The sequence below is a fragment of the Melozone crissalis genome, unplaced genomic scaffold (genome assembly GCF_028551555.1).
Source record: "Melozone crissalis strain CALT ecotype California unplaced genomic scaffold, PUWL_Pcris_2 ptg000013l_1, whole genome shotgun sequence".
Taxonomy (NCBI): Eukaryota; Metazoa; Chordata; class Aves; order Passeriformes; family Passerellidae; genus Melozone; species Melozone crissalis.
Window position 1 is genome coordinate 62,428,335 of NW_026535791.1, and position 26,666 is coordinate 62,455,000.

A 26,666-nucleotide genomic window follows, 5' to 3' on the forward strand; every position below is an offset into this window, starting at 1 on the left:
GTTCCTTTAATGGGGCATTTTTTGGGGATCACCTTGTTAAGGTTTTGGTGGGTTTTTTTTAACCCCATCAGTTAAGGAGCAGAAATAAACTGAGCTGTGATATGGTCCTTGATGTACAATTACACATAAGATGGTTTTATGATCTAACATCCTTTCTCCCTCCTCAAAGTAAAAGGTCCTGAAATACCTTGTAGAGAATTCATAATTTCATTTAAATTCTGTATGTTCTGGTTTGTCTTTGGAGGTTTCCCAACAAGAGTGAGCCAGGCACACTAAGACTTAGAAAATAAGGCTATATTTTCTGCTAAGACATGGTCGGGGATTTCTCCAAAATTGTGTTTTCAGTGTTTGTCCTGTGTCATTTCTGAAGGGCTTCATGAGGCTTGTGGCACTGTGCCACCCAGCAATCCAATGTCATTCAGAAAAAGGCTTGAATAGCAAATACCTGTTTGAGGAGCATCTGAGACTGTAGTGAAAATAAGGAAAATTATCTAGGGAGTGATTGCAAGCTTTCATAATGAAAAGTACATTTAGTTTCTATATAAATTAAACTGGATCTTTCCAGACACAGATCTGTGCATGAGAAGCCAACATCATAACCAAGGCTTAGTCCCCTGTATTGATGGGGTCAGTGTGATTATTGGCCATTTTTGGTTTTTTAGAGACAAAAGGCATCTAGACAGATCTCTTTCCTTCCCATTCTTTTCACCCTAATTTTAATTGTAGGTAATTCCTTAGCTGCAAGGTTTCCAGCCTTCTCCTTGTGGTGAGTCCCTGAACTGTCTGTAACAGATGAAATGTGACACAGACTTAGGAGTCTGTTAAAAACTGTGTTTTGGTAGGAAAGACCTTCAGAGGCAGCACAATATCTTTAAAATAAGTAAGTTAGTGAAAGAAAATGCAGACTCATGGAATCATTGAAAGGGACCCTAAAGCTCATCCAGTTCCAGCCCCCCTGCCATGGACAGGGATGTCACCCCCCAGGTAAGGCTGCTCAGGGCCCCATCCAGCCAGCCTTGAACACTGTCAGGGATGTGTCTCTCCCACTGTCTTGGTAGTTTCTTCAGATTAATTCTAGCAGACTTCATTAGTTGCTAACAGGACATTCCTGAATAGCCACTACCAGAGGAGTTTTGCTTTTTAAGTCTCTTAAGTGTTTTGGATCTCTTAGGAAAGATTCCCTTTTGTTTATAAAAGTTTTTTTAAAAAATCTAAGTGTTCCATATTTAATGAGTACATTTAATTTGACTTTTTGGACAAAATTAATTTTCTTGACAAGAAATCTGTAAAATGTCTTGCTGGACAGGGTTGTCTGACCTTGTGAGATGGCAACACACAGGTAAAAAATTTCCTTCATTTTCTGTTCTGTATTGTTGCTTTCCATACTGACAGCTCAGATGAGACACCTTTCTGTTATTCTCAAACATGTAAGCATATCTAATAGGAGTATTTAATTATTGTGGTTAATGCTTCAAAATCCATAAATTTTAAGACTTTTTCTGAACAGGAGAGTAGTGAGATAATTCTTTCAGCTGCTTAGAAAGTTACTGGAAAGTCATTAAATAGGAGAAATATGTTAACTTTTATAGGAGGTCTTTCTACTGAAGAATTCTTTGTTGCATTGCCTAAAGGAAGATGTAGGCCAAATGTTGTTTCTTCTTAGTTCTGTTTTTTAACCCAACATCCTTTTTTAGAGCAAAGCTGTATTAAAACTATCAGATTATGAAATTCTGCTACTTCTTCAGAGAACCTTGGGGCCAGCCTCAGCTATTGTATTGCTTTTACATTTTTCACAAGAGAAAGACAAGAATATGCCTTCATTGGACTTCACATGTTGTTTGGCCAATTTTCTATAATCCAGTAAATACAAATTGTACCGTGGTTATCCATCTATGTCTGTCAAGCAAATTTTAATGGATGAGTGAGTGAGTCAAATTCTATGCATGGAAATGTACAAATATGCAAAATATGGGTCTAATTACAAGGCTGCTGAATTTACACAAGGTCAGGTAAACAAGGCACTCTGTAATGATTATTAATTGTTAATAATGCCTTTGGCAAAAGAGATTTCTGCTTTGAACACCTAACAGCTTTGCATTTTTAGTTATATGAAACAGGCAGATTGGTCAACTGTTGAAAAAGATAGAAGACCTCACCTCTGTAATTGCTTATTAATTTTATCTGAGTAATGGGAAGGATACTGTTCTGAAAAATGAAAGTATATTCTGCAGTTACATGTGAAAGTTCCACAGTGAAAATCAAAGGAATGCATTATCATTCATTCCTTAAACAAATGAATAAATTAATTTACAGATAATTTGTTTCCTCATAAGGTAGTCCTAGAAGCTGTTTCTGTCACATCCTATGTGGTAAAGAGCCATTTTTGTGAGTCATCATTATCCTGTAGTTGGTGTTTTTTATAAGGTGTTCAGTCTATCCTGTTTGAGTTCTGTTGCCCTTTCCTTTACCCTCATCCATGTACCTTTTAAACTTACCTCTCTTTTGGTCAATTGTAAATATTTGTCATGTGGCTGCTAGACAGAATAATTTGCAGAAAAAGAGAGAATAAAGACTGAAATCGGAAACATGAGGTTCCATTATTGAATAAAATTGAACCATGCAAATAGAAAGTTATTTCCTTTATATATTATAATACTGGATTTAAGGTTGAATGAGTGGTTAATTTGGACAGGAATGGTGAGGGTGGTTGCAGGTAGAAGAACATACCTATAGCAGATTTCATAGTTGTGCCTGACATTTTCCCCCTGTGTTGCAAGTTCTCTTCTGTTGCAAACTGTGCAGCAGCCAGAGCTTTCTTTCAGCAGTAGTCCTTGCTTTCTGTAGCACTGCCACAATCCTAAACAAATGTATTTTGAAGAGGAAACAAGTTTGAAGATCATGAGAAATAAAGTATTCAGATTTGGTTTAGATACTGAGAAAATGGTTCGTTTTTTAATGTTTGTTAGGTGATTGCAGGCCAGTGACATAGATTGCCTGAATACTGAACTGTGGGTTTTATTTAATGAAGGGATTTGCTCAGTGTAGTATTGGTCTCTAGCATTGGCTGAGTGCTTAATGATTGAAGGAACTTCCTCCAAGACAACTTTTCCAGTAAAACTTTTGATAAGAGATGCAGCTGCCTAGTTAGCAGATGACTTTTCTGATAAAGCTGAAATGTTTTCATCTCTATGACTGTGAGTCTCTGCAGGTACAGCTTCTGCCTGGCACTTTGTGTCAAGGAGTTCCAAAGGCTATTTGAGAGAGTTGAAAATATTTCTGGTTTTCACTGCTGTGGTTTTGTCATCTTTTCAGCTTCACTGCAATTCTATTTTGAATTGCAAAGGTAAACAAAAAACCAAGTTTATCATCTGTACACTGTATTGTTCATCTGTAGGCTTTCTTTTGTTAACTTCTGTTTTCATGGACTGTCTTTCGCACTCCTTTTGTTCCTCTTTTGCCAGGATAGTGGTGGCTAAATATCAGCAAGAACTGATGTTCTCTTAGGTGAGCCATGGTTTTCATGGGTACACAAAGGCCATAACTGTTTATCAAAATCCTTTTCATCTTGTTTTCTCAGTATTCGAGTATAGAATAGCTTGTAGATTGTTTTTAGTGCTGCACATGATCAGACATAGGAGAGCTACTGCATTAAAGATTTTTCCGTTTCTGATGTTAATCTTCTATTATTCTGTTAATCCTGAGTATTTGTAATAAAAATCTTTCCATTAGTCAAAACTTGCCCTTTTTTGTGGTACTCTTTGTGCCATGCTTGTTGTTCCTCTCAAGTTGCTCTTCCTTATTTTCAAATGTTAGCTGAAAGTGATGTTATTTCACTATGTCTGTTATGTTTATAACCACAAAAAAAATTTACTCTATAATAGTTTTTTATTTATAAAGCTAGTTTTGTTGTTACACTGGTTTCTTCTGTCTGGTTTTAGTAACGTGCCCAGAATTGTAGACACCATTTCAAGCATGGCCTCTCTGCTGCCTTTATACAGACAAATGATTTCTTTTAGTCCTTTGTTCAGTTTTTTTCCCCCTCTGCTTTTTTCTTTTCATTCACTTTTCCTTTTGATTAATGTATTATTTTAGCATAATTTTTGCCTTTCAGCATCAGTCTCTTACTGTGAGCTAACGTTTATCATTCTCACATCTCTTCTCCATCCTCCCCTCCCCAATATGGCCAGTATTATCTGTGCTGGTTTTTTATATTTATGCTCTTTTATGACTTTCTATTTGTCTGTTGCATTTCTGAATCTTTTCTATTTTCAACTCCCGCAAGAAGTTATTCCAATTTGTATGTAACTGTCACCTAAACAGTTTCTACTGTTGATTGTTTTGGCTCTGAACAGAAAGCCTGGGTGGTAAACAGCCTTATAAGCTTAGCAGAGGCTAAACTTTTCCATCTTTCAACATGAGGAACTCTCAATTCTGATATGAATTATTTGTCTTTTCTCCTACGTCAGTGTTAGAGTTAGTCTGGATTCTTGCTGGCAAATTGAGTCTGTTTGGGTCAAGCTGACCTCCCCCAGAAGTTTTGTCATTTTGGATTTCTGCAGGGATCTCATTCTTACTTTTCTAACATTTCTTTTATACCATGCTGCTTGTACCAGTACATAGATTCTGCTTAGATAAGTTTTTTTACTTTCTGTGAATTCTTTACATTATCACCCTTTTCCACTGTTTAAAAAGTACTTATTGACTGTATGGAGGATTTTTGATAATTTTGATCATGAGAAATATTCCTTAATTTAAAACTGTGGTACTTATTTTTGCTGTGGTACAAGCAAGTTTGAGGCAATTTGTGCTACTGATTGAATTTTGGAGTTGCAACTTTTTCTTTTGCTAATTTCAGTTAAATAAAGGTATAAGGTACATTGTCACTGATATATTTTTATTTTATTTTATTTTTTCCCTTTCAACTTTTATGCATATTGAGAAGTTCAGTCTGTTTTGCAAACACGTACTAATGCTATAATATGTTTTCCCATATCTCCCTTCTCAAATTTTTACTGTTATTGATTGAAGATTCAATTGAGAAATGTGTTTAGAACCCTGCTTTCTGTGGTAATCATAGAAGTCAGTGGGAAGACAAGAAAATTGTATTGAAAGAAATTGTGTGCGTGTGTGTTTTGTGTTTCAGCATAGATTATCTCTGCCAAAATAATAGCTGTCATTTTGTTCTTGTTATATTAGTGGCCTGTAGCTTACTACTACCCCTTTTGCCTTGCTTTTGTCCATTCGTCTATTTGTGAGTAGAAAAAGAATTTTGTGAAGGGCCATAATTTGGGGGCTTTATTATGCTAATAAAATCAATATTTTTGTTATCTATTTAAATTAAATATTCCAAGATGGTGACCCCACTCTACCCTGGTATCAAAGCTGCAGACCTTAACATTCAGTGACTTTGAAACTTGAGTTCTGTTTAGAATTTCACGTCATGCCTGTCGCAGGAGAAAAAGATGGAAAATGTATATTCTGAGCCTATAGGACTTCCTGCAGTGCTTATTAATCCTTTATGGATCATTTGAAATGTTTCTAGTTTATTTAAGCTTTGCTGCTTGTATCAGATTGTTCCTGCAAAAAAAAAGGGAAAAGAGATCATGCTTTGAATTTTTAAAAATGATCTCACTTTCAAGCAAAAGCACTTTTATGCTCCATTAGAGTTGAATTTGCCAAACTCTTACATCGCATTAACACAAGCTTTACTGGATAGATAAACGTGTTGTTCAGGGACTGACTAGAACTTTACCAAACTGCATATTAAGATTCTGTCATCTTGCAATTTTTATCCTGAATATTTTCATCATGCAAATAGAGGGATCAGACAAAATTATTTCATTAAGAAACTGTGCGGCACAGTTTTTATGTATTAACAGAGGATAGAAAACAGGCAAATCAAATTTGATAGTTGGGTATAAGACTAGAGTCTTGTTAAACTCCCAAGTGTGCCATCTTTTGCAAAGAACCAGTTAAAGTTTATGCACATAATTGAGGCTCTGATTTTTGTGTTTTGCTGCTGTGATAGAGTGTAGAATAAGTGCATTATGATTTATAGGTTGTGGAAAAAATTCTGGATCCACAGGCAGGAGATGAAAACTGGGTGGAATTAACTTGGTGGCAAATTAAGGACTAGTCTCCATGTGAAATGCAGTAGCAGATGGGTGAGCTTGGCATTGAATTCATTGCACTGGGATAGAGAGGCCATCAGAGCCCTTCAGGAGTGGTCTGAAGGTCAAGATATCCACGTCTTTTTCTGGGATCATCTCAATATATATTTTCTTAATATATATTTTCTTCGCTTAACTAATAATTATATTTTTGAATGGTTGTGTTCTCACTGTAAGTGCTACTTTACAGGAACTTTTTTGTTGTTGTGTTTGTTAGCTAAACCAAGATTTTTATAATAACGCATTATATCTTCTTGTTTTACTATTTCTGGGATATTTTAATATGCTACCTGCTCAGAATTATGTTTTTCAGGTATGGGTTATATGAAAATTCTGCCTTAAAAATCAGCACCTTTAGAGCAAAATGGAAAATTACGTGTTGTTATTCTCCAAAAAGTTTCTTGTAAGAAATCACATTCATTGTTAGAATCTTAGCTTATCTTTTTCAGTTTCTTTTACTTTGTGTGTTTTATTACATATGAGAGTGGATTAGTATCAATATGAAGTAAAAACACCTTTTATGTGTTTATATCCTCTTACAAAATGCTTATTACTATAGTAACAGAGGGGGCCTATTAGCTTAGTGTATTTCTTTAAATATTTCTAAAACATACATAAAGTATTCTGTAGGTATTACACCCATACATTATGTGTGTATGTGATCTTTAATTCCATTTACAAAACCCTCACAACTAAAAAAAAAACCCAATGAAAACCACTAAAGGAAACAAAACTATTTGGAGTATCAACTTAAAGTTTCACATGCTGTTTTTCTAAGGATGTGTTATCTGACTTGGATTTCCATCCACAAAAATTCAAAAAAAAGGAAATTTTAATTTTTATGTGGATGTTTGTGGGTCTGTGTCACATATGTAAATGCATGCAGATACATGTATACACACACTGATTCCATCTGATGGAATTTGGGAATCAATTGGAATATTTTTCCCTGAAAATATAGGCTGAGTAATCTGAATTGTTGCTAGTGTTTGCTTTTAATTTGTTTGCCCACCTTTCCCATCCTCTCACCTCTCTCATTTTTCTCTATTGCTGTCTTCTTGAGTACTTGAGAAATTAATAACATCTGAGTTATGCTAAAGCAAATTTAAAAAAAAAAAAGCCCTTAAAGCTAGGTGTTTGAGGAGAGGAAGATTTAATTCAAAAAGATTAGAGGTAACTGATCAAGAGAAGTCAGGGTAAATTATTCTGGTTAACAAATATCTGGGTGGTGAGGGAGTGGCATGGGTGTCTTTATTCTGCTGCAGATTGCTCTTTCTAAAGACAGTGCTCTTCCCTGGGCCAGGCATCAGCCCCTGCAAAGGGTGGCTCAGCCTTTCCCTGCAGCACATGAACATCAGGACTGGCTTAGGTGGAACTCACACCTACACATTGCATTGTGATGCAGGGTGAGAAGAGAGGTTCTACCAAAACCTTCTCCATGTTCCCCTGCTGGGCATCTCTGGCAGAATTGTGCCAACCACACCAAAGGTTGCTGCTGGTCACATTGGTCACATGGGGTGTGATGAGAGAGGCAAAAGCATTTTGCTGCTCCTGTTCAGTTCAGGTTCACCAGCTGTGTGCCATCAGCACACTCTCCAGGGATGGATGCTCTGTGCTCCATCACACAGCTCATCAGTGGAAGATGTGAGTGGGACTGCACCCCGGGGCTGCACTGCTGTTTACTGCTCTCCAGCTAGAGTCTGTTCCACTGCTCACCATGCTGGGCCCAGACACTGAGCCAGTTTTCAATCCATCAGGGTTTTCTGAGCATTGGCTGATGTTATTCCTTTCTTTAGATTCAAGTACTCTGTGCTGCCTTTTGCTTTTCTCCTATCAATATACCTGCTTGTTTTTCTCTGGTCACCCCTCAGTCCCCTTTTGTGACGGTAAGAGAATGCTCTTCACGATCTGTTGCTATTACTCTTTTTTCAACACCTTTAGACATAGTTTATGGCTCTTCAGCATAGCAGGTTTTTTTGTTTTTTCTTTTTGACTCTTGCCACCAGGATTGTGTGTGTTCCAGTAGCATTCTCACCCATGTGTTTGAAGAAATTCAGCTAATTTCTCATACTCAGTTCTTCACTACTCAATCTCCACATCTCACTAGGGCTGCCTTTAAAGCTGATGTTGAATAACTTGTCTGCCTTGACTCCTTTTCAGGTGGTAATTTCTGGCATACTGTATTTCCATTCTGTAGGGCTGAACTGTAGTCTTTGTTCACAGTGTGTTGCTTTTGTTTTGCTGAACTAATGTGTATTTTGTGTCAAATGAACAAGATTTTCCAAAACAATTTCTTCATGCTTATCATTATTTGCTGTTCTGCTTTTGTCATCTGTGAATTTTGTCTAAATTGATTCCTCTCTTCTACTAATCAGTGGTGTAAAAAGAGTTAGTGTAACCTTTTGTTGTGATACACCTGCAGCAATCCCTCTGCCTGCCATATTGAGAAATGCTTCCTTGACTGTCATCACTTTGTCTCATAGACAAGTGATTTTTTTGAGATACTTCAACTTTGCACCTCTTAATCCATTTCATGTGTACTTCATTAACACTGTACAATGCTAATTTAATGCAGTGTCCTTTGAAAGTTAATCAAATGTCATCCAAGAGATTATTTGTAGTATATCTGCCTTTCTTGACCAAACCTCTAATGAACTGCCATGTTTGTTTGAGGCTTTTCTATATAAAACATTGACTGATGTTAATTGCATTCCTGTTCTTAAAATTCTTGATCACTTAAAGTCAATATCAATATTTTTGTTGTTTTTCCTCAGGTTAATGTTAGACTGATACATAGAAATAGTTACATGGATTGTTCTGACTGGCTTCTGTAACTATTTCAAGGAAATTTGTTATTTTGGTTGATATTGGGTCTCAGTCATTTGAGGCAGCTTCGAGGGTTGGCAAGTTCAGCAAGTAACGTCATCTTGGCTCAAATAGGATTGTTGAGTTCCAGCATTTGTTCTATGAATATGCTGAATTTCGAGGGCTTATTAAATGTTTTCTTAGCAAATCAGAACATAGTTTTTCATCCTTATTTGCTACTATGCTGTTACTGTGGTTTTCCAAAATACAGAGAAAAGTTGCATTTCTGGTTTTTTCTGCTGTAAACTCTTTTTTGTTTCCATTAGGTTATTGCTTTGTTTCTACATTCTTAGTTAATGTCTAATTTTCCTTATTAGTGTTCTACTTTGGGAAACTTCTGATTTATGTCAGCAGCTGTCAACTTCCAGTCTCCATTTTTTATACTTATATTTTATACATGCAAGTTAAAATTTACTTGTCATTTTCCTTACCTTAAGAGAGAGGACTTTCAAGTTGTTTGAAACTGTTCTTTTACCCAGATGAAATATAATGAGGTCATAACATTAGTTTCTAAGTAGTCACAGTCTTCTACTCCAGACATTTAATTTTTCTTTACCTGTCATAATGAAATTCTGTTTTGGTTTTTTTTATTAAATATTCTCTAGATTTTAGAAAATACTAGTTCTAGAGACTTGGGGCAACATGTGGAATGTCTGCTACAAACTCAAAGAACCTTACACCATAGCAGCAAGTTTTTTTCTAGCAGGCAGCATGTAACAGGTAATCTGTTCTGCTCTCAGGAGTTTGCAGTTGGAAAGCAAAGCTCTCCTGGGCCATACAATTTCAGTATTGAGCTGTTGGCTTTAAGGGCCTTGCAGGTCTTGGTAGCAGCTAACCTTTATAAAAAACAAAAGCATAATTCATTTGAAGGATCATCCTTTACATGCTGATTTTATGCAGCTTGTTCTTACTGGATGTAATTTAATAAATAACCATTTTGAGTGTTAGGTTAAAACAAAAAAAGTCACTGCAACAGCAGTGTTGTGTTATTTTGCTTTCTGTGTCTGTCACCAGAAGCAACAGAAAACAGTCAGTCTCTTCTCCATGCTCATGTTTTTTAGTTCAATGGGTTTATGACAGGCCTTTATTTCTGTTGAGTTGGCTTTTTTTAGTGCTTACTCAGGAGCATCAATTTTAAAGGTCCATCTGGTTACTTTAGTTGGTGTCCAGAATAGTTTAAGAGCTTTTAAAAAAACAACACACAAAACCTCCCACTTTCTGCTGTGTTCTCCCTGAACCGTTGTCCTTCCGATTTTCTTCATACTAGCCTCAAAGCAGATTTTAATAAAATTTACCATGTATTACTTGGATATAAGTTCTGAAAAATTAAGTTGTAAAATTTTTAAGTATTGCCACATTTTAGATGTCTGCCTTGCTATTTTGAATGCCAAAATAATTTGTCTAAAGTTGAATCTTGGCTGGAATTTTAACCTAAAATGGATTAAAATTTTTTTCAAAATTAAATGAAACATGTTTTTTCTGCCTTCAACTAATCCACAACAGCTCTTCAGAGATGCTGTTGTTTCTTTCTGAATTCACTTGGCTGCAGAAGATCAGTTCTTTATACCAAGTAGCAGATACACTCAGTTTATAATCCTTTGAAATTCTTAATTATTAATAGGAAATATATAAACTCTCTTAAAATTCCATCTCCCTTTGACCTCTTGTCTCAGTCTGGAGCAGGTGGTGTGCCATGTATGGAGATATCCCTCAGAAGGCAATTTGTAATTACCGTGGAGGTGATATGAGCATCAGTCCCTTCTGAAGAAGTGAGGAACTCTGCAGTCTGGCAGTAGTGGGAAAGGCAAATTAAGCCAAAGTCATTAGGGAGGCAAGACAGGAGCTTTCTTCTTCAAAAAAAATAGGCAGGTCTAAGGCAAAGTTTGAGAGCAACTGAAGGAGGCTGGAGGAGAGTTCTGGGCAGGTGTTGAGAGGAATTACAGAAGTGGAAACCTGAGGAGAAACCAAGGAGGAAGCCTGACCATCCCATAATACTTCACAAAAGGTTTTTTGAGATTTTTTAACTAAGTTTGATGCTTTGTTTAATTAATGGTAGCAGGAAGAAAAGTCTCATGTAAGGTGGAGTTTAGGAGTAGGGCAGTTTGTGTTTATGACCTCAGAATACAGTATGCTACAGATTTGGTTTAATTATTCCAAATCAAAGTTCCAAGAAAAGTAAGTTTAAATGTAACATCTTGGTATATGAACCTGCCTAGTGAGGTCCTGAGAGGGGAAATCTGTTGCAATATAAATCAGTTCAGTTGAAGACCTCAGTCATGCTTGAATTATAATCACTTCCCTATTTCAAGACATTGCACTTAAAGCAGTGTTAATGTCATTCAGGTGACATTGCACACCCAAAATTTTGCTGCTATGGCTTTGAAGTCTTTAACATTTGGCTATGAGGAAGAGTAGATATTTTATCCTTCTTTCTTCCTTTCTCTTGTTTATCTTTTGTCATCTAAGAAAAATCCATCTAGATTTGATAATTTTACAGGACTTTAAGAAAAATCTGTAGTGTAGAGGAGGGACCTAGGCATGATTAATAATTAAAAACCAAGAAAAGCCCCATGAAACCAAGAAACCAATGCAAAAATGCTTGCAAGAATTGACTGTAGATGAGAAGAGACTAGAACATGGCACATGAGATTGGAGTGGACCCAAGTGACTGTAGATGAAACTAAAAGCAAAGAAGCTGAATTGACTGGAGTTGGTTGAATTAGAATATTCAAATATGGTATCTGCTGGATAAGCACCTGGCTGGGCAGATGGGCTTGAAATAGCATGAGGAGGCAGGTGTGGGTGGAGATGGCCTGTGAAAGTTTGGGCACAGAAACCAAGCAGTTATATTGGAATGTGATTGGTTGAATAGAAAAAGAAAAGCATGAGAAAATTCGTAAATATTTCCTGCCTCTGCTGTTGGGGCACACAGGGCATAATGCAGTGCTTTCAGAGGAGATAGAAAGTTACTGTGGGCTACTCTGTTTATTCCCAGAAGCAAAATCTGTGTATTCCTTTAAACACTGTTTTGAAGAAGAATGGATTTTAAAAAAATTTAAAAATAGAAGAGAGATTCTGATACTACAGAGTTTGGACATTTGAAAGTTGAAGATATAGAGTGAATAATGCTTACTTAAATTTAGTGCAGATCATTTATGTATGGTGTTATCCCTTTCTGTGTTTTTTTTAGTGTGTACAGGTGAGACAGCACTGGTTAGATGAGCAGCTGGTCTGTATTTGTTTCTCTCCATTGCATAGTGGATGCTTTGACCTCATTGAATGCACTCACTGAAACTTTGGCTAGGATTATTTATTTTCTCATGGAGTTTTCTGTGGCACACTTACTGCAGGATCAAGTGGCTCTTAAAAATCATCTTTACAAGAGCTGTGTGTTAAGCGACAGGCCAATTATTATTTCTATTTGTCAAAGAGATGAGGCACAGGGGAATGTACATTGAATGTGTTCATAAGTTTGGGTGCCCAATTTGTGCATCGAAGGACTTGTTTTTTCAGTGTATAGTACTGAGTAACTGCCTGAAGAAGAACTTTCAGGTTGCACTTGGGTCTAAAGTGATTCCTGAGTGCTCACTGCTTGTGGGTCTGCTCAGTGAACTGGAAGTGGCTTGTCCAGCAGCTCAGGGGATCTCTGTAGTGGCACTGGTGCATTTCAGCACCCTGGGGCTACCTTCAGTTGACTTTAGCACTTTGTTTTCATTTCTTTCATTTTACTGCATACTCTTTCCAGTGTTCCTGGCACATAGGGATGCAGCAGTAGCTCTTTTTCACTTCAAAAGCCTGTTTTATTGTAAAGGCAATCCAGTACTTTCAAAAGAATTAAAATATAGATATGGCCCTTTAAATTGACACATGATTTGTACATACAGTGAGCTGAGATGAGGATTACCCTGGCTTCTGATTTCAGGCTTCTTGAGCTTAATGTATTTCTCATCCACTCTGTATGTGGAAATCTGTTGGTAAAGGGTGCCATTGCATTTCACAAGGAGCATATGCATACATCTGGTGACAGGATTTGGTCTGTATAAAGGCATAGCTTGTTTTTATTAATGATAAAATGAAAATTAAGCTCTCAACTATTCAGTCAGCTCACTGTGGCATAATAAATGTTTCAGCACAGAACTTGTGTTCCAGTAAAATATAGCAAATTCATTGTGACATCCATTGGTAACACTGTTCTCAGTGATTTTTTTTTCTTAGGCAAAATTACTTCTCTGTATTTCCAAGATATTTCTCAGAATTTGGTTTTAATGTGATTTCTTGTAATCTTACTAGAAGCCTATACTGTAAACTATAGTGTAACAGTAAGTTCTTTACAATTGTAAAGAAATAAAGTTTTAAAATATTAATTTATTGTATATTACAATTTTATCCATTGGAAAATGTTTTAATACTGTAGGTATTCTGTTAGAAGCCACCCAGTCTGATAATTTTAAGATTTTTTTTTTTTTTCATTTTAAGCAGCTGTTTCCTCTCTGATTTGGATTTTAATCATGACTTGACTTAAGCTTTCATGTCTTATTTATGCTGCCAGGAGAGAACTTGAGCACTAGTTTACTTAATTATTTGCTGTACAACAGCTGCTAATATTAAAAAGAGGGGGAAAAAAACCCCCACAAAAAATGCCATCTCATCTTTAGGTCTGCTACGGACAAAAAAAGCAAAGGCAGGGAGGATGACTGTAGCTACCCTGTCTGCTTGGCACAGTCTTCCTCCTCCTCCTCCTCCTCTCTCTCTCACTTTCAGTTTTCAGTGTAATGAAGAGCAGGAGAACAATATTCTGTAATTAAGGATTCCATTAAGTTGAAGAAAAGAGCAAATGGAGTTGTTTGTTCTCCTAGCTGAAAAAATTTGTCTGGGGTGGGGGTTAGTGGTAGTAGTGTAGAAAGAGAGAGAGGTGGGTGGAGAGACTAAGTCAGGGCTGTTTGTTGAATATACTGTTAAGGACTGTTACCATCCTAATTAATCAAGTTAGAAATTACAGCTGTAGTCGGTTTCCCCCCAATTCTTGTTATCAATTTTCTTCTCTTTTGAGACAAAGCAAATATAAATTTTGTGTTCATTTGTCATTCGTTCTTTGACTTCAGCATCTCTGAAAATAACAATGTAGCACAAAAGACCAGTATTTACCTAGTTGTAATGTGGGTTGCCATGGTGTTTTGCAAATTATTGCAATTATGTTCACCATGCGAGTCGCCCTTGGTAACTGGCGAAAAAACTGATAATCCTGTTTTGAACAAAAGGTCAAATTGCTGAATAGAAAGTCTTGATTAACTAAAAGATGTACAAAGTGGAATTATTTCCTACCATTCAGAAATAGTTCTTGATCGGGTTTGGGGGAGGGGGTGAGTAAGTACATCTGATTACTGAAGTACAAAGCATTGAAAGGATGTTGTCTTGAGCCTTTCATGTAGTCTTAATGGTGGCTTTTTTGTCAAATTTACCCATTTGCGGCATTGAAAGAGGCAGCTGCATTTAAGCTTGAGAGATGGTGCTTTTTCAAGAGTTCAGTGCATGGAAAGTTCTCAGCAGTATCTGCAGTTTACTATTAGACCTTGGGCTATTAAAACTGATGTGCTGCATTTGAGCCCATAGCTCTTGGTGCTTGTAAAACCCTCTGACTGATGATCTAATAAAGTGCTCTTACCGGACAATCTCTGATCAGATACTTTAGGGGAGAAAAAAAATAACCACAGCTCTGAAAAGGGTGGAGGTAGGAGTGCATGGCTGGACTGAAAAGTTTGCTTTTGTAATCTCTGGTGGAAATGTTAGTAAATAAGACTGTGCATTCAGTTTAAGTGTTTTAAAGGCTCAATGTATTGTTCCAGAATTCATTTTTATTTACATTTACAGGAGCAAAAATCAAGCAGAAAATATTAAAGTTTTTCATAATGACCAGTCTTCAACAGTTAAATACAAGTATATAGAAGGAATGGTTTCCTGCACTTTAGTTCTGTGAATTTTCTTTTGTCTTTCCTTTATCATTCTGGGGGGGGATGGCAGGGGAAGAGAGGGAAGAGGTGAGGAGGATTAAGGAGTTTTCTTTTTTAATTATTTCTACTTCTTGTTTTTTAAATAGCTACCTGGAAATTAATTCTTAAAACTTTGGAGAGCCTGCGTGAGAGCAGCATGAAAGCAAAGTAAACCTGAACAAGTTTGTGGGTTTACATTGTGCATCACCTAGCAACCCCCTGGCTCAGCCAGTTCTCTCGTCTGCCCCCAGTCCTGTTTACAGACCATTCAGACTGCTCTTCGAGACCATGAAAGATATTCAGTTTCATTAGTGCCTTTCTCAAGGAGAAAATAATTAAACTTAAATGAACAAACACTGCTTAGTGATGCTTTAAAGTTCTCTAGTTTAAGGTGACCAGACTCCTGAGACCCCTTTCTCTGCCATTACCTTTAACTCTTTTGAGCTCCTCTGAACTTACATACCCACGTACATGTGTTACCACTTCTGAAGTTTTTGGAACTCTGTTAACTCCTTCAGCATTCAGAGATGTTCATAACCAAATTGCAAAGATAAATGCTTCATATAAACAATCTTTTTTTGTTGATATCAGCCTGATATTTATACTAGAGTTGACGAATCTTACTGTAGGTGCCATGTATGTGAGGAAAACCTTTGTGTTCTATCTTACATCTGATGTTTTGCAGGAAGTTGAACACGACAAATCTGAAAAATTCAAGCAATGTACAAAAATTTGAGGTTAGAAGGAAGATAACAGAATTGTGTAATGACTGGGGGCAGTAGAGTGTTTTTAGCTGTCCAACCAAACAAGAGGCATAGTTTTTAAGAAATCTTTTCAGTTCTTACTGTTTGTATGTTGCTAGACTCCTTGACAAGCAATGCATGGATGGGCTGTATGAGCTCTTTGTGCTTTGTTGATAGTTGACAGACAAAGCAAAATTCTTTCTGAAGCAAGGTACTGTACTTAGTTGTGACCTATTGTAGCCTAAGAATATGGCTTCCTTTGAGTTGTGTGAATAGGGAGAGTATTTTGGCAGAATGGACTTAAATATCCTTCCAGGGGTTTTCACTCTCGGTACAGAAATCCATAAGGCTTCTTTCACTCATCCTTTTCTCAATTTAGTTTTCCATGTGTAGTCATTTTAAGTATGTCCTCTCTCAGTTGCTTGCTCAAAGTCCATTTGAGCTGCTTTCAGTTTGTCTTAAGTGAAATAAAATTGTTGGTAATAGCTGGGTCTCTTTGTGAGTGGTGTGTTAGCCTGAGAAGACTTTTTAATCTTTTGTGGCATGTTTTGGTGCCTAGAACCTTATTTTAGTGGAGGTAAGAAGACCAAGGTATTGGATTTGATGTGAAGTAAAGCAGAACATATTTGCTAATTTAGTTTGTAATGTACAACTGTTAAAGTTGGAATTTGTCCACTTGTGGTGCTATTACATGTACTAAAATGAGGGCCACTGTTTGCATCAAATCTATCACAAGGGTTTGGAGTGCTCTATTATCCTTTCAGCAGGCTGATGATGGAGCCTGGGCTTTGCACAAATGAGATCAATAAGTTTCAAATAACTTTTATGAAATGACGTGTGAGTGTACATCTAAAGGTATCTTAAAAAAATCAATTTTTAATAGCATGTAAAACTCTTACATTGACCTACAAGATATTTTTCACTTATGTCTTGTTTGATAATTTTGTTTAAAACATTTTTGATGTTAGCTTGAGTGTTTCAGTTCTTGGGGGAGGGGGGAAGAAGACTAGGGTGCATTTCTTGCGTCTTCAGTTATCTCTTGCTTTGATCACATACACACACCTCCAATACTTTTAGTGATAAAATTGGTATGACAGTGCTGAGAATAATATTTTCTTGAAAATAATGAAGTTTTCTTTTGATCTTAGATGGCTTCCTCCTTTTATTTTTTCCAGATATGGATTAGAATGCAATTAAAGTTCTATTATTTTGAAATATTCAGAATTACAAAATACCATTCTTGAAACTCTGCAGACTTTCAGTTTTGGTAGCATCTAAACAGGCATTTGATGTTCTGTGGCTGACTTTGTCTCACAACAGTTGCATATCTCACACCAGAAGCATTGCTGGTTGGACTGGGAGACATGCATATTCTGAAGGAAATCCTAAAAAGTATGCTATGGGTACAGAATTTTGTTTTGGGTTAAATCCTCTCAAATTTCTGGCCATTTTCTATAAAATTCAAAGGGGAGTATTTTTGATATTTTAGATCAGTGCACTTGGCAGCTTCACTTCTCAAATGGCCACCTGGAATCTCCATCACAGCTTTTACCATTCTAGCATCACCAGCTTTTTTAAGATAGGAGGATATTTTGTGTTCTGAGAATCTCAGGTAGTGTTTATGTCCTCATTCATGCTTTTTTAAGGTAGCAAGTCCCTGTAGCTACATTGCCTTCAATGGCAGTTTGTGTAGTTGCTTTGGTCCTTCTGTCTGGTCCTGTGAAGGTGTAGTTCCCATTGATGCCAGGTGCCTTTGGGGTGGCAGTTTTCCAGTGGGGAAGTGGGACAATAGATATGAGTGTCTGTGAGAACAGGAATATTTTGGAGTGGGTGTCCTCCATTGCCAGCACTGAGTGTTAAAGTGATCGCTTGCCTTCCACTAGGAAGTTACTGGCTGACAGCATCCTTTAATGTGGGCCCTGTGATAATAATACTGGATATATAACCAGTCTTCTGCAGGACCTGTACTGCTTTCAAGTAATACACTTTCAAAAGCATATTTCCTCATTTCATCTTTCATTTAACAGACAGTTTTGTATTTTTCCTAAGAGATCACGTCTGTCTGTTCATCACCCTGGATAATGTGGAATTCTGAGGAGGAGAGTGAACCTCCAGGAAAAGAATTTCCTTTCTTTATATGAGTTTTTGTTATCCACTCCATCCCACAGCTGAATTCTGATCAGTTATACAGGCCAAAATTCAAGAGGCTCTGAAAATAAGGAAATGCTTAGAAAAGCAATCGAATTCGTATCGTCCAACTTCCATTGAAGTGAGGCAGCATGAAATGGAGTGTGAAATGCTGTGGTCACTGTTTACATTTTCCCTAAATTGGATGATCAGGTAACATCAGACTAAAAATACTCTTGCTGGGAAATGTAACCTGTTTTTTTCTGGATGAGAAGCTAGCTACAGTATTTTTGTACAGAAAAAGAAAAGTTAATATGAAGTCAATGGCCAAGAGTGAGTTGATAAAATAGGTCCTTCTATTATGATCTGAATAGTCATATACCATATGCTGGATCTGTGATCAGGTCTCTTAATGCATTATAGTTAGCTGTATGTATAAATTCCAGGAACTAATTTCAGTTGTTGTTACTGTAATAGTTCTAAAACTATTTGCGTTGCCAAAATGTGCAGAACTCCTAACAAAATACCAGAGAACACAGAATCAGCATTCCCTGGGTAAGGGATTGAAGCTGTAGGGTAAATGTATAAAGAATTCATGCTAACCTAAGATGTTCCACCATTCTAAGCATATGCTGCAATATCTTCTAGCTGCAAGAAGCTTGCCAGCATGTTTAACATGGTACCTATTCCACTTAAAAAGATAAAAGCCCCAGTCAGCTAGCATCAATAGTGGACTCTTGACCCAGCTCCTTTTATAAAACAATTTATGTGAAGAGTCTGTAAAATATCAAAGGAATTTGTTATTCAGAGATGATTAAATGTTACAGTGGTATAAAACCTTAAAATATTCTTGAAAATCATCTTTGTCTTATATACTCATATTGGAGTACAAATATTTCAACTTAGAACTAAGATGTTTTTGACTTTCAAGTTTCAATTATGCCTGACAGAGAGACTTTGCACATGCTCTTTGCTGTGGAATTCTTTGACATTTTAAAATTCTCAGATGGAGTTCAGACATATCTCTTCTCTAGCATGGGAGAGATATGTCTGAATGAGATAGCTCTTGAACATAACATTAGGGCTTTTGGTTTAGTACAGCTGTAGTAACATATTAACATATGTTAATATGTTACTACATAATAGTAACATATTAAAGAAGTGGAGAGAGCTTCTCCATCAATTTTTTTTGTTGAAGTGAAAAAAAGGCTGGAATGCCTGATACATCAATACCAATATCTCTCTGTATGCTACTTTGAGATCTCAATATGTCCAAGCTCTCTAATGGAAGAGGATTTACAAGTCCCCTGGACTTCCTTCACAGGTAAATTGAGATCTTTCTCATGGTGTCACAGATACATATTTTCCTTAGTGCTTGGTAACTGATTTGCTTGGAAAAATACCAAGCTTTGAAGGATCCTGAAAAGTTGCTGACCCAGAATTCTGCATCAGTGATTGCTTTTAACTTCATTACTCCATTTTTTAGGGTTGGTCTGCATGATTCTTGTAAATAGTGTGACTGTTTATTACTTATCAAGGATAAGTAATTATTTTCCTTGATAGGAGAAATGCCAAAACAGATAAGATGCTCCTTTATAATACTTAATTTCTGATGGTGGTCATTTGGGGGGAAGGAAGAAGGGAAGCCTGATGACTCATTTTCCAGATATGTTATGCTCTTCTGTGGCAGCACATTATTTTTGTTTCCCTCAAAAATTTTTTTTCTGATAAAATTATCTCAGAATTTTGCCTTTATGAAGAATTTACTTCGTGCTTTCTTTCCTGTGCCCAAAGAGGAGGGTGAGAGTGTGGGCTTTTAAGCATCATGAGGTGTCCCTTTCGTATGTCCATCCAGTCCTATATAAATTCAGATGATCTCATCTCCAGGTAGTTTCCAGTAGTAGCTGCAAGTTCCAGAGGAGTGGCCGTGTCCCCTCAGGCTGTGGGGGGACACACAGACTTGACAAAGTCAGATGTCTGAGGATGTCACCTGTGAGGAGCCCTCCTGATCAGAGTGTGCCACACTGGCTCTGCTTTGGTGCTCTCACAGGTCAGTTCCTCCATCCATAGGATAATTCAGGCAGCTCCCTGATGTGTCTTTGTGCTTGCTCTGGAGGGACATTCAGGATGAAGTGCACAGAGCAGGCAAGCACCAGGGCACTGCAGAGTCACTGTTCCTGCAGGAGAGAGGTGTGAGTCTCTGACTGTGCCAGTTCTGACCTCAGCAAGTCCTCCATCTGGAAAAACCCTTTCAAAAGTTACATGAGTCTGTGACTTTCTTCTTGTGTCAGCAGCAGTAGAATTGGTTTGTTTATAACAGTGCATCCTGTGAGGTTTTAATCGGGTGTATTTCCCCACAAAAATGTGGGGTGTTGCTTGAGGAACCTAAGCTATGCTGAAATTCACTGAAGTGGTGGAATCACCATCCCTGGAAGTGTTCAAAAGGTGTGTGGATGTGGCAGCTGGGCTGCTGGGGTAATGGTTGGTCTCTGAGCTTAGAGATCTTTCCCTCTAATGATTCTATGATTCACATTACTAAGTGGGTTGAGTTTTCTGGTGGAGTGTTATTTCACTGCTTATGATAGCATTCCTCACCTGAAGGGGTTTCTTCTTGGCATTGTAGCAGTGGCAGATAGGTGTCACTCAGGTCTGCTCTGTCTGCTGAAATTCCAGTGCATGACACTAGCTCTCGCCCTATCATTCAGACTTTCATTGCTGCTGATGTCTCACCGAGGTGGGGCAGATGCATTGTTACTAGAGTGTTTCTTTGTCCTGAACAGGCAAGAAAGCAGATTAGAAGTTGAAATTACTTCAAAGTATGCAGCAGAAAAACTTTCCTGACTTTACAGCAAGAGCTCATCTTCAAGTCAATATTCATATCACCTTTCACGTTGGTAGTGTAAAATCATGATGTAATTCTCAAAAGATGTAGTTACTACTGATAGTGAAACCATTGGCCAAAGAACATGCAAACAGAGGTTGTGGTTCTAGTTCCTGACATGTTGTCTACTACTAGGAAAGTGTGTCTGTTCCCCCAAACACTTAGCTATTTACAGAAGACACAGACAGGGAGAACATACCACACGTGTGGAACAAATTATTGCAGTTGGAACTCATAACTTTCAGGTCACTGAGTTAAGTCCTCTGTTGCCATAATGTTGCCTGATTTAACTTCATAAAATCATCTGTCTTTTAATACTGCTTGGGGGGGATCAATAGATTTGATTATGTATCCAGTAATGAGGTGGATCATCCTTCCAGACGATTTCAGGGCACTTCAGACAGATTTGCCCTGTTAGGCAATACAATCCATAATAATGGATGTTGTCAGGAAAGCAGGTTTTGGAGCTTCTGGTCTTGGAATGAGTGGAAATATCTTTTTGTAAGAGTAGTATGAAAAGAAAGGCCAGTGTGAACTGAAAGTGTCCTGATTAGCAACTCACAGTGGTACCTGGATCAGCAAATCTTCATTGCATTTTCTCTCAAATTCAGCTTTCCAAAAACTGGTTTGCTGATCAGTGGCATGAGCAGCAGGCTTAAGCTGGCTGACCAGGACAGCGTGTTCAGGTTGGGTTCCTGTGCTTCCCTTCTGGTGGATTTGATGGTGTAAGGTGATAACTTCAGCTCTGCAGTGCTGGAGACATGGCTTTGGGCTGTTCTCAGATATGCCAGCCATCTGAGACTGGGCATCATCCACCAAGATCCCATTTTCCAAAATCCACCTTAATACTGTCTTCAGTGGGGAGGAAGGTTGCAGAGAAGCAGGCGTGGATGACAAGTAAATTCAACTCCAAGGAACTGACAGTGACTTCTGAATGATTTTCAGTGCTTGCAGCTTTCTGCTTTTTACCAGGACATTTTTTCATTCCACATGAACTTTTAAAGTGTGGTAGTGCCTCAGTATCCAGACTGTCTGAAGGCAGGAGCAGATGCAGAACTCAAGTGTCTTAGGGAAGCACATTCAGTCCTCTGCTGTAGCAGGCAACCAAGCTACATTGTCAAATGTAATTTGTAAAAATTATTAAGATAAAGCTCAGTAAATGCATGTTGTTGACCCCTGCATCTTCTGTTTGAAAGGCTGTTGCAAAACCACTTGCCTCTGTATTTTGGGGTAATATTTCTAATGCTTGTTGATCATTAGAATGGGAGAGGCTAATTCTCAAGAACAATTTTACAAAGAAACAAAAATTACTTTTGACTTGCAAGTTTCTCCCTATTAGCTACAGTTCATGGACTTAATGCTCTTCAGGGATTTTCTTTTATATTGTGCTTTATTTCAGGGTTTTTTCACATACTTTTTTATATTTTAAAATGAACTGAGCATTTGTGGGCAGGATGTTTGGAAACCCTAGTTGCTTTTTTTTCCCCTCTGTCAACTTTTATTTCATTTCCCACGGTGTTGCAGATACGAAATAGAACAAAGCTGAAGGTTCCCTATTATGATTTTGTTTGATGTACTACAAATTAATTTACAGACTCAGTGATAGCTGCTGGGAAATGAAGGATTGGTTTTGTTTGGTCAGTGAAGATGACAGGCATGGATCAAATAAGGGTTAACAATAATGCACTTGAACAGATTGAATCAGAACATAATGCATGTATTGAATTTGATTGCAACATGCATGACCATGGAAAAGTTTTTTGTTTAAAAGAAATCAAGGCTATGGCTTAATTATCAAAGCAAAACAGGAGACATAAAGAGCTACATGTTTCTAATACTGCTTTTTTCAAAAATAGCTCCCTTCACACAGTTATCTACATGTTTAATTTCCATGCATAATAGTAACAGTTATTGTTGTCATTTGTTACGAGAGATTAACAGATAGCAAGTACAAACAAACGCAAATAAGGCCTGAATAGAGAGGTGACAAAGAAGAAAAGACCTCTTTACTTTTAATTATAACTGGTGGGAAGTCTATACAAATGACATTAGCTGTATTCTGTATGAATTGAAGTGACATCCAGTTTGTTAGTATTTACTCAACACATTTGGGCATTTTATTGTAGGCAATAACTTAAATCTTCATTTTTTGAATATAGTTTATTGAGAAATGTGCTGCTCAGTAAAACTTGTATGTTTTGATCATTATTTCTTAGTAGCTGAAAACAAGCATAATAGTTAGCTGTTGAATTTAAGTGTTTATTTTTATCCTAAGCTATGGTTTTTTAGTTAAGTCAGGGGATTTTCAGTCTTTTTTCACCTGTTTTTTGTGACCAGCAGAATCTCCCAGTGCTTTCTTCAACAGTGACTGCATTAGACTGAAACAATTGCATAAAGAAACTTGCTTCAAATTATTCAGTGGTAGTTTGAGAGGACCTTCTATGCATTCTCTTGTAAGACAGTAGAAGCTGTACCTTGTGAGTGGTGTAGTCCTTTGTTTCATAATTGTTAGCTAAAAAGGCCAATAGATGGCAGAAAACACAGTTAGTTTTATCATACATTATTTTCATGGTTGTCTATTTTTGAGTATTCTGCTCAGCTGAAGCTGGGATGCTGCTCCCATTCCAGGCTTTGTTTTTTCAGTTGCACTTGCATTCCCTAACAAAATATTTTAGTATCTGACAGTTTCCATTATTTGTTTTTCTAATATAACAAATTGCTTCAAAGTTCAGATGTAGTCATTTAATATGTTTTGAGTCATGAATGTTCTCTTTGTGCACACAGAATCTTTTCATAGTTACAGCTGAAAAAATTAAGCTCTTCAACAGGAGGGTTTTGGAATGGGTGAGGACACTCTCCACACCTCCCCTGCCTGGCTGTGTATTTTAAGGTGCTGTTTATGTCAGATTGCTACCAGATGTTTCATAGGAGGTAGAGATGCCACAGAATAAACAAATTTCCAAACAGAGCATGTCTTTTGTCTCTAAAAAATTAACTTAATGCAAGATCTGTGAGAATTCATTATCCTTACAAAAATGTTTTTGATTCTTCCCTCACAGTGGCTCTAATGATACTATTAGTACTCATGTAGGTGAATGCCTGAAGATCTCAATGAGTAGCTTTTTTGGTAGAAGGTTATTCCATGTCTGTTTAAACTGAGTTATTTAATCAGTGTCAGACCACATAATAAACACCTATCTTTTTTAGAGGAAATCTTAAGTTCATTTGCAAAACCAGAGCCAAGGCCTGTCTTTTTCACTTGAGGCTCATTTGTGTAGCTGACTTCAGAAGACACAGGTCAGGTGTCTGTTAGGTCAGGCCCTCAGTTAGGATTTCTCACAGTGAACCATGTGTTGGTGAACAGTTTCTTATGTTGCTAATGTCAGTTCTGAAGTATTTGTCATAAATAAATTGTATATGACAATGACAAAGAAAGTGGTATTAGGACTGCTAGGGCGGCAGTTGTGCAAGAGAGCAAATCACAGGTTTTTGAATTCTTGACATTTTCTCCCTGTACAGTTTTAAATGTCATCATTTATATTGCTGATCTATGTAACAATAAAGTTCACACTTAGTGATCAGATACACTGATCATACTGTTTCCAAAACCCCTTACACTATTAAGAGGGTCTGGAGCAGGGAGGATTTCCTCATCCCAAAATCTGTTAGGTGAATTGCTTTTGGAAATGCATTTTCTTCCTTCATTTACTATAAATGGATCATAGGGTAAGCTAATGGATAAGAATGGAAAAGCTTAAACTGGATATCAGGCTTTAGATGTCAGAGTTGGGTGAAATGAATCTAAGTGCATCTGTAAATGCTCTCTTTCCATTCCTTCACTGTAGCTTAAACACTTCAGCAAGTGCTGCATACATTAATATTGCTGTGATGTTCTCCACAAGTTTTTCTGGTCTGTCCACTTGGACATAAAAGCTCTGCTCTGCAAGGGCAGCAGGAAGTGTTCTGATGGATTTGGCACCAGTGGGATAATATTGAGTATGTGACATGGCTGAAGAAATGGTGAAAGAGGAGAGGTCTCTGGAATAAATGAAGTTACTTGGAAAGGATTTGAGGTTTCATCTTAAAAAGATAAACAGTCTTGAAGTACATCTGAAATTATTATAGAATATATTTTTAAGTTGAAATCCAAGTGGGAATAGGTAGAAGTCATTGTCAGAACATAACAATTGGACAGCTTGTCAAAGAGCTAATGTGAATGGAAGCAAGCAATATTTTGAGTTGTCCTCTGATTCATAACATTTCTGTCAAAGTACCAGGAATCCAGGTATGGTTGGATTTAACTTCTTTGCAGGAGTGACAAAAAATTTGGAAACGGGCAAAATTAACCAGTTACTATTCCCAGCAGAGACATCACCAGCCAATAGTCTGAAATGCAGTTTGACAGGGCTGAGCTGCTCAGGGTAGTAAAAGCAGGAACTCCTTGAGAACAGTTGCAGGAACACTAAGTTGACTTCTCAGTTAACAACAGAAGCTTAAATGCTCTGCCAAGTAAGGTGAAGTGAAGAAATGCTGAAAACCTAATCTTAATTTTGTGTCCAGTGTATGTATTGACCTAGTAGGGAAGATTATAATTCTTAAAAAATAAAAAATATCTTTCTGGATATGACTGCTCAATGCCCAAATGCTTGGTAGCGGGCTCTAGGCAGACAGAACTTGAGGAGAGAAAGGAGCAGAGAACAAGATGGAAAATACCATTTTGTTCCTGTATAAATTCATGTTCGTCAGTATCTGGAATACAGTGTGCAGTACTGGTTTCATCTTCCTCCCCACTTGTCCCATTTTCCACCACTCCCTCATTTCCAAAAAGACCTGAGAGAGATTCAGAGAAGGGCAACCAAGATTTGGAGTGGTTTCCAGGCAAGGAACAACTAAGTAAATTAGGACTGTGGTTTGGAAAAGACTTTGATTGAAGGTGATGTGATGGAGGTCTGTGAAATCATGAGTGGTACAAAGAAGGTGAATGCAGAGTGATTATCCCTAGTCTCTCCTGATGCAAGAACTGGAAAGCCTTAAAAGAGGAGCTGCGTGCATGGGTGTGTGTTTTCAAGAAAAATAAAGTGCTTTTTCATATCGTTTATAGGCGTTCTGCTGGATGTTGCAGATGCTAAAAGTTTACATGGGTTTGTAAAGCTCATGAAGTTCATTTGGCTCATTAATGCATTAATTTATTCACTACTGAATACAGAAAGAGTGATTAGGGTGGTCCTTGACCTATTTCCAAAAGCTGGGAAAATCTTTGGAAGAGTTCTACTCTGTCCTTTGTCTTTTGCCATTCCTTAAGCATCTTTGTGGTTCTTAGGGAGGAGGTGTGGCATTGTTTATAGCCTATGGTTGAACCTCGCATGAAAAGTTCATCCTTTCCAGTTCTGGAATCATTCCTTCTTGCATACTCTTAAAAGAAGCCTTTTGCATTGTCTCCCTGAGCTGACATAGAGCAATTTGGCTCAGATTTTATTTCATTTTAACTTGACAAAATGCTAGATTTTCTTAAATGAATCAGTTTATGTTGAAGTCTTGGTAGCTTTCTGAATAAAAACCACAAAACCTCAAAAACTTAAAAAAGAAGAAAGGAAAGCTTCTGGCTGCCATCAGAAAACAGAAAACTGTTTCTCCCCTCTAAAGTGCAAGCCAAGAAATGGCATTTTACTTAAATATTTAATTTATTAGAAGTCTTGCTGAATGGAGTGGAGCGTCCTGCTGAATGGTCTGCATACCTGGATAAAATATTCCTGTTGTATGCTAGTGTTGTTGTAACTGGAGAAGAGAAGAGGCTTTGGTAGATTTCAAAGGAGGGATGACTGCGGTGTGCAGAGTGTGGGATTTTGAAGCAAGAAGACTCCAGCTTTGTTGTCTGCCATTAATTGTGTTTAAA

At 37.3% G+C, this 26,666-nt stretch overlaps 1 protein-coding gene across 1 annotated transcript in view; it reads left to right on the top strand.

Annotated features, from left to right (window-relative positions):
* POLA1 (DNA polymerase alpha 1, catalytic subunit) overlaps positions 1-26,666 on the top strand; it is a 187,236-nt gene that overhangs the window by 96,174 nt on the left and 64,396 nt on the right.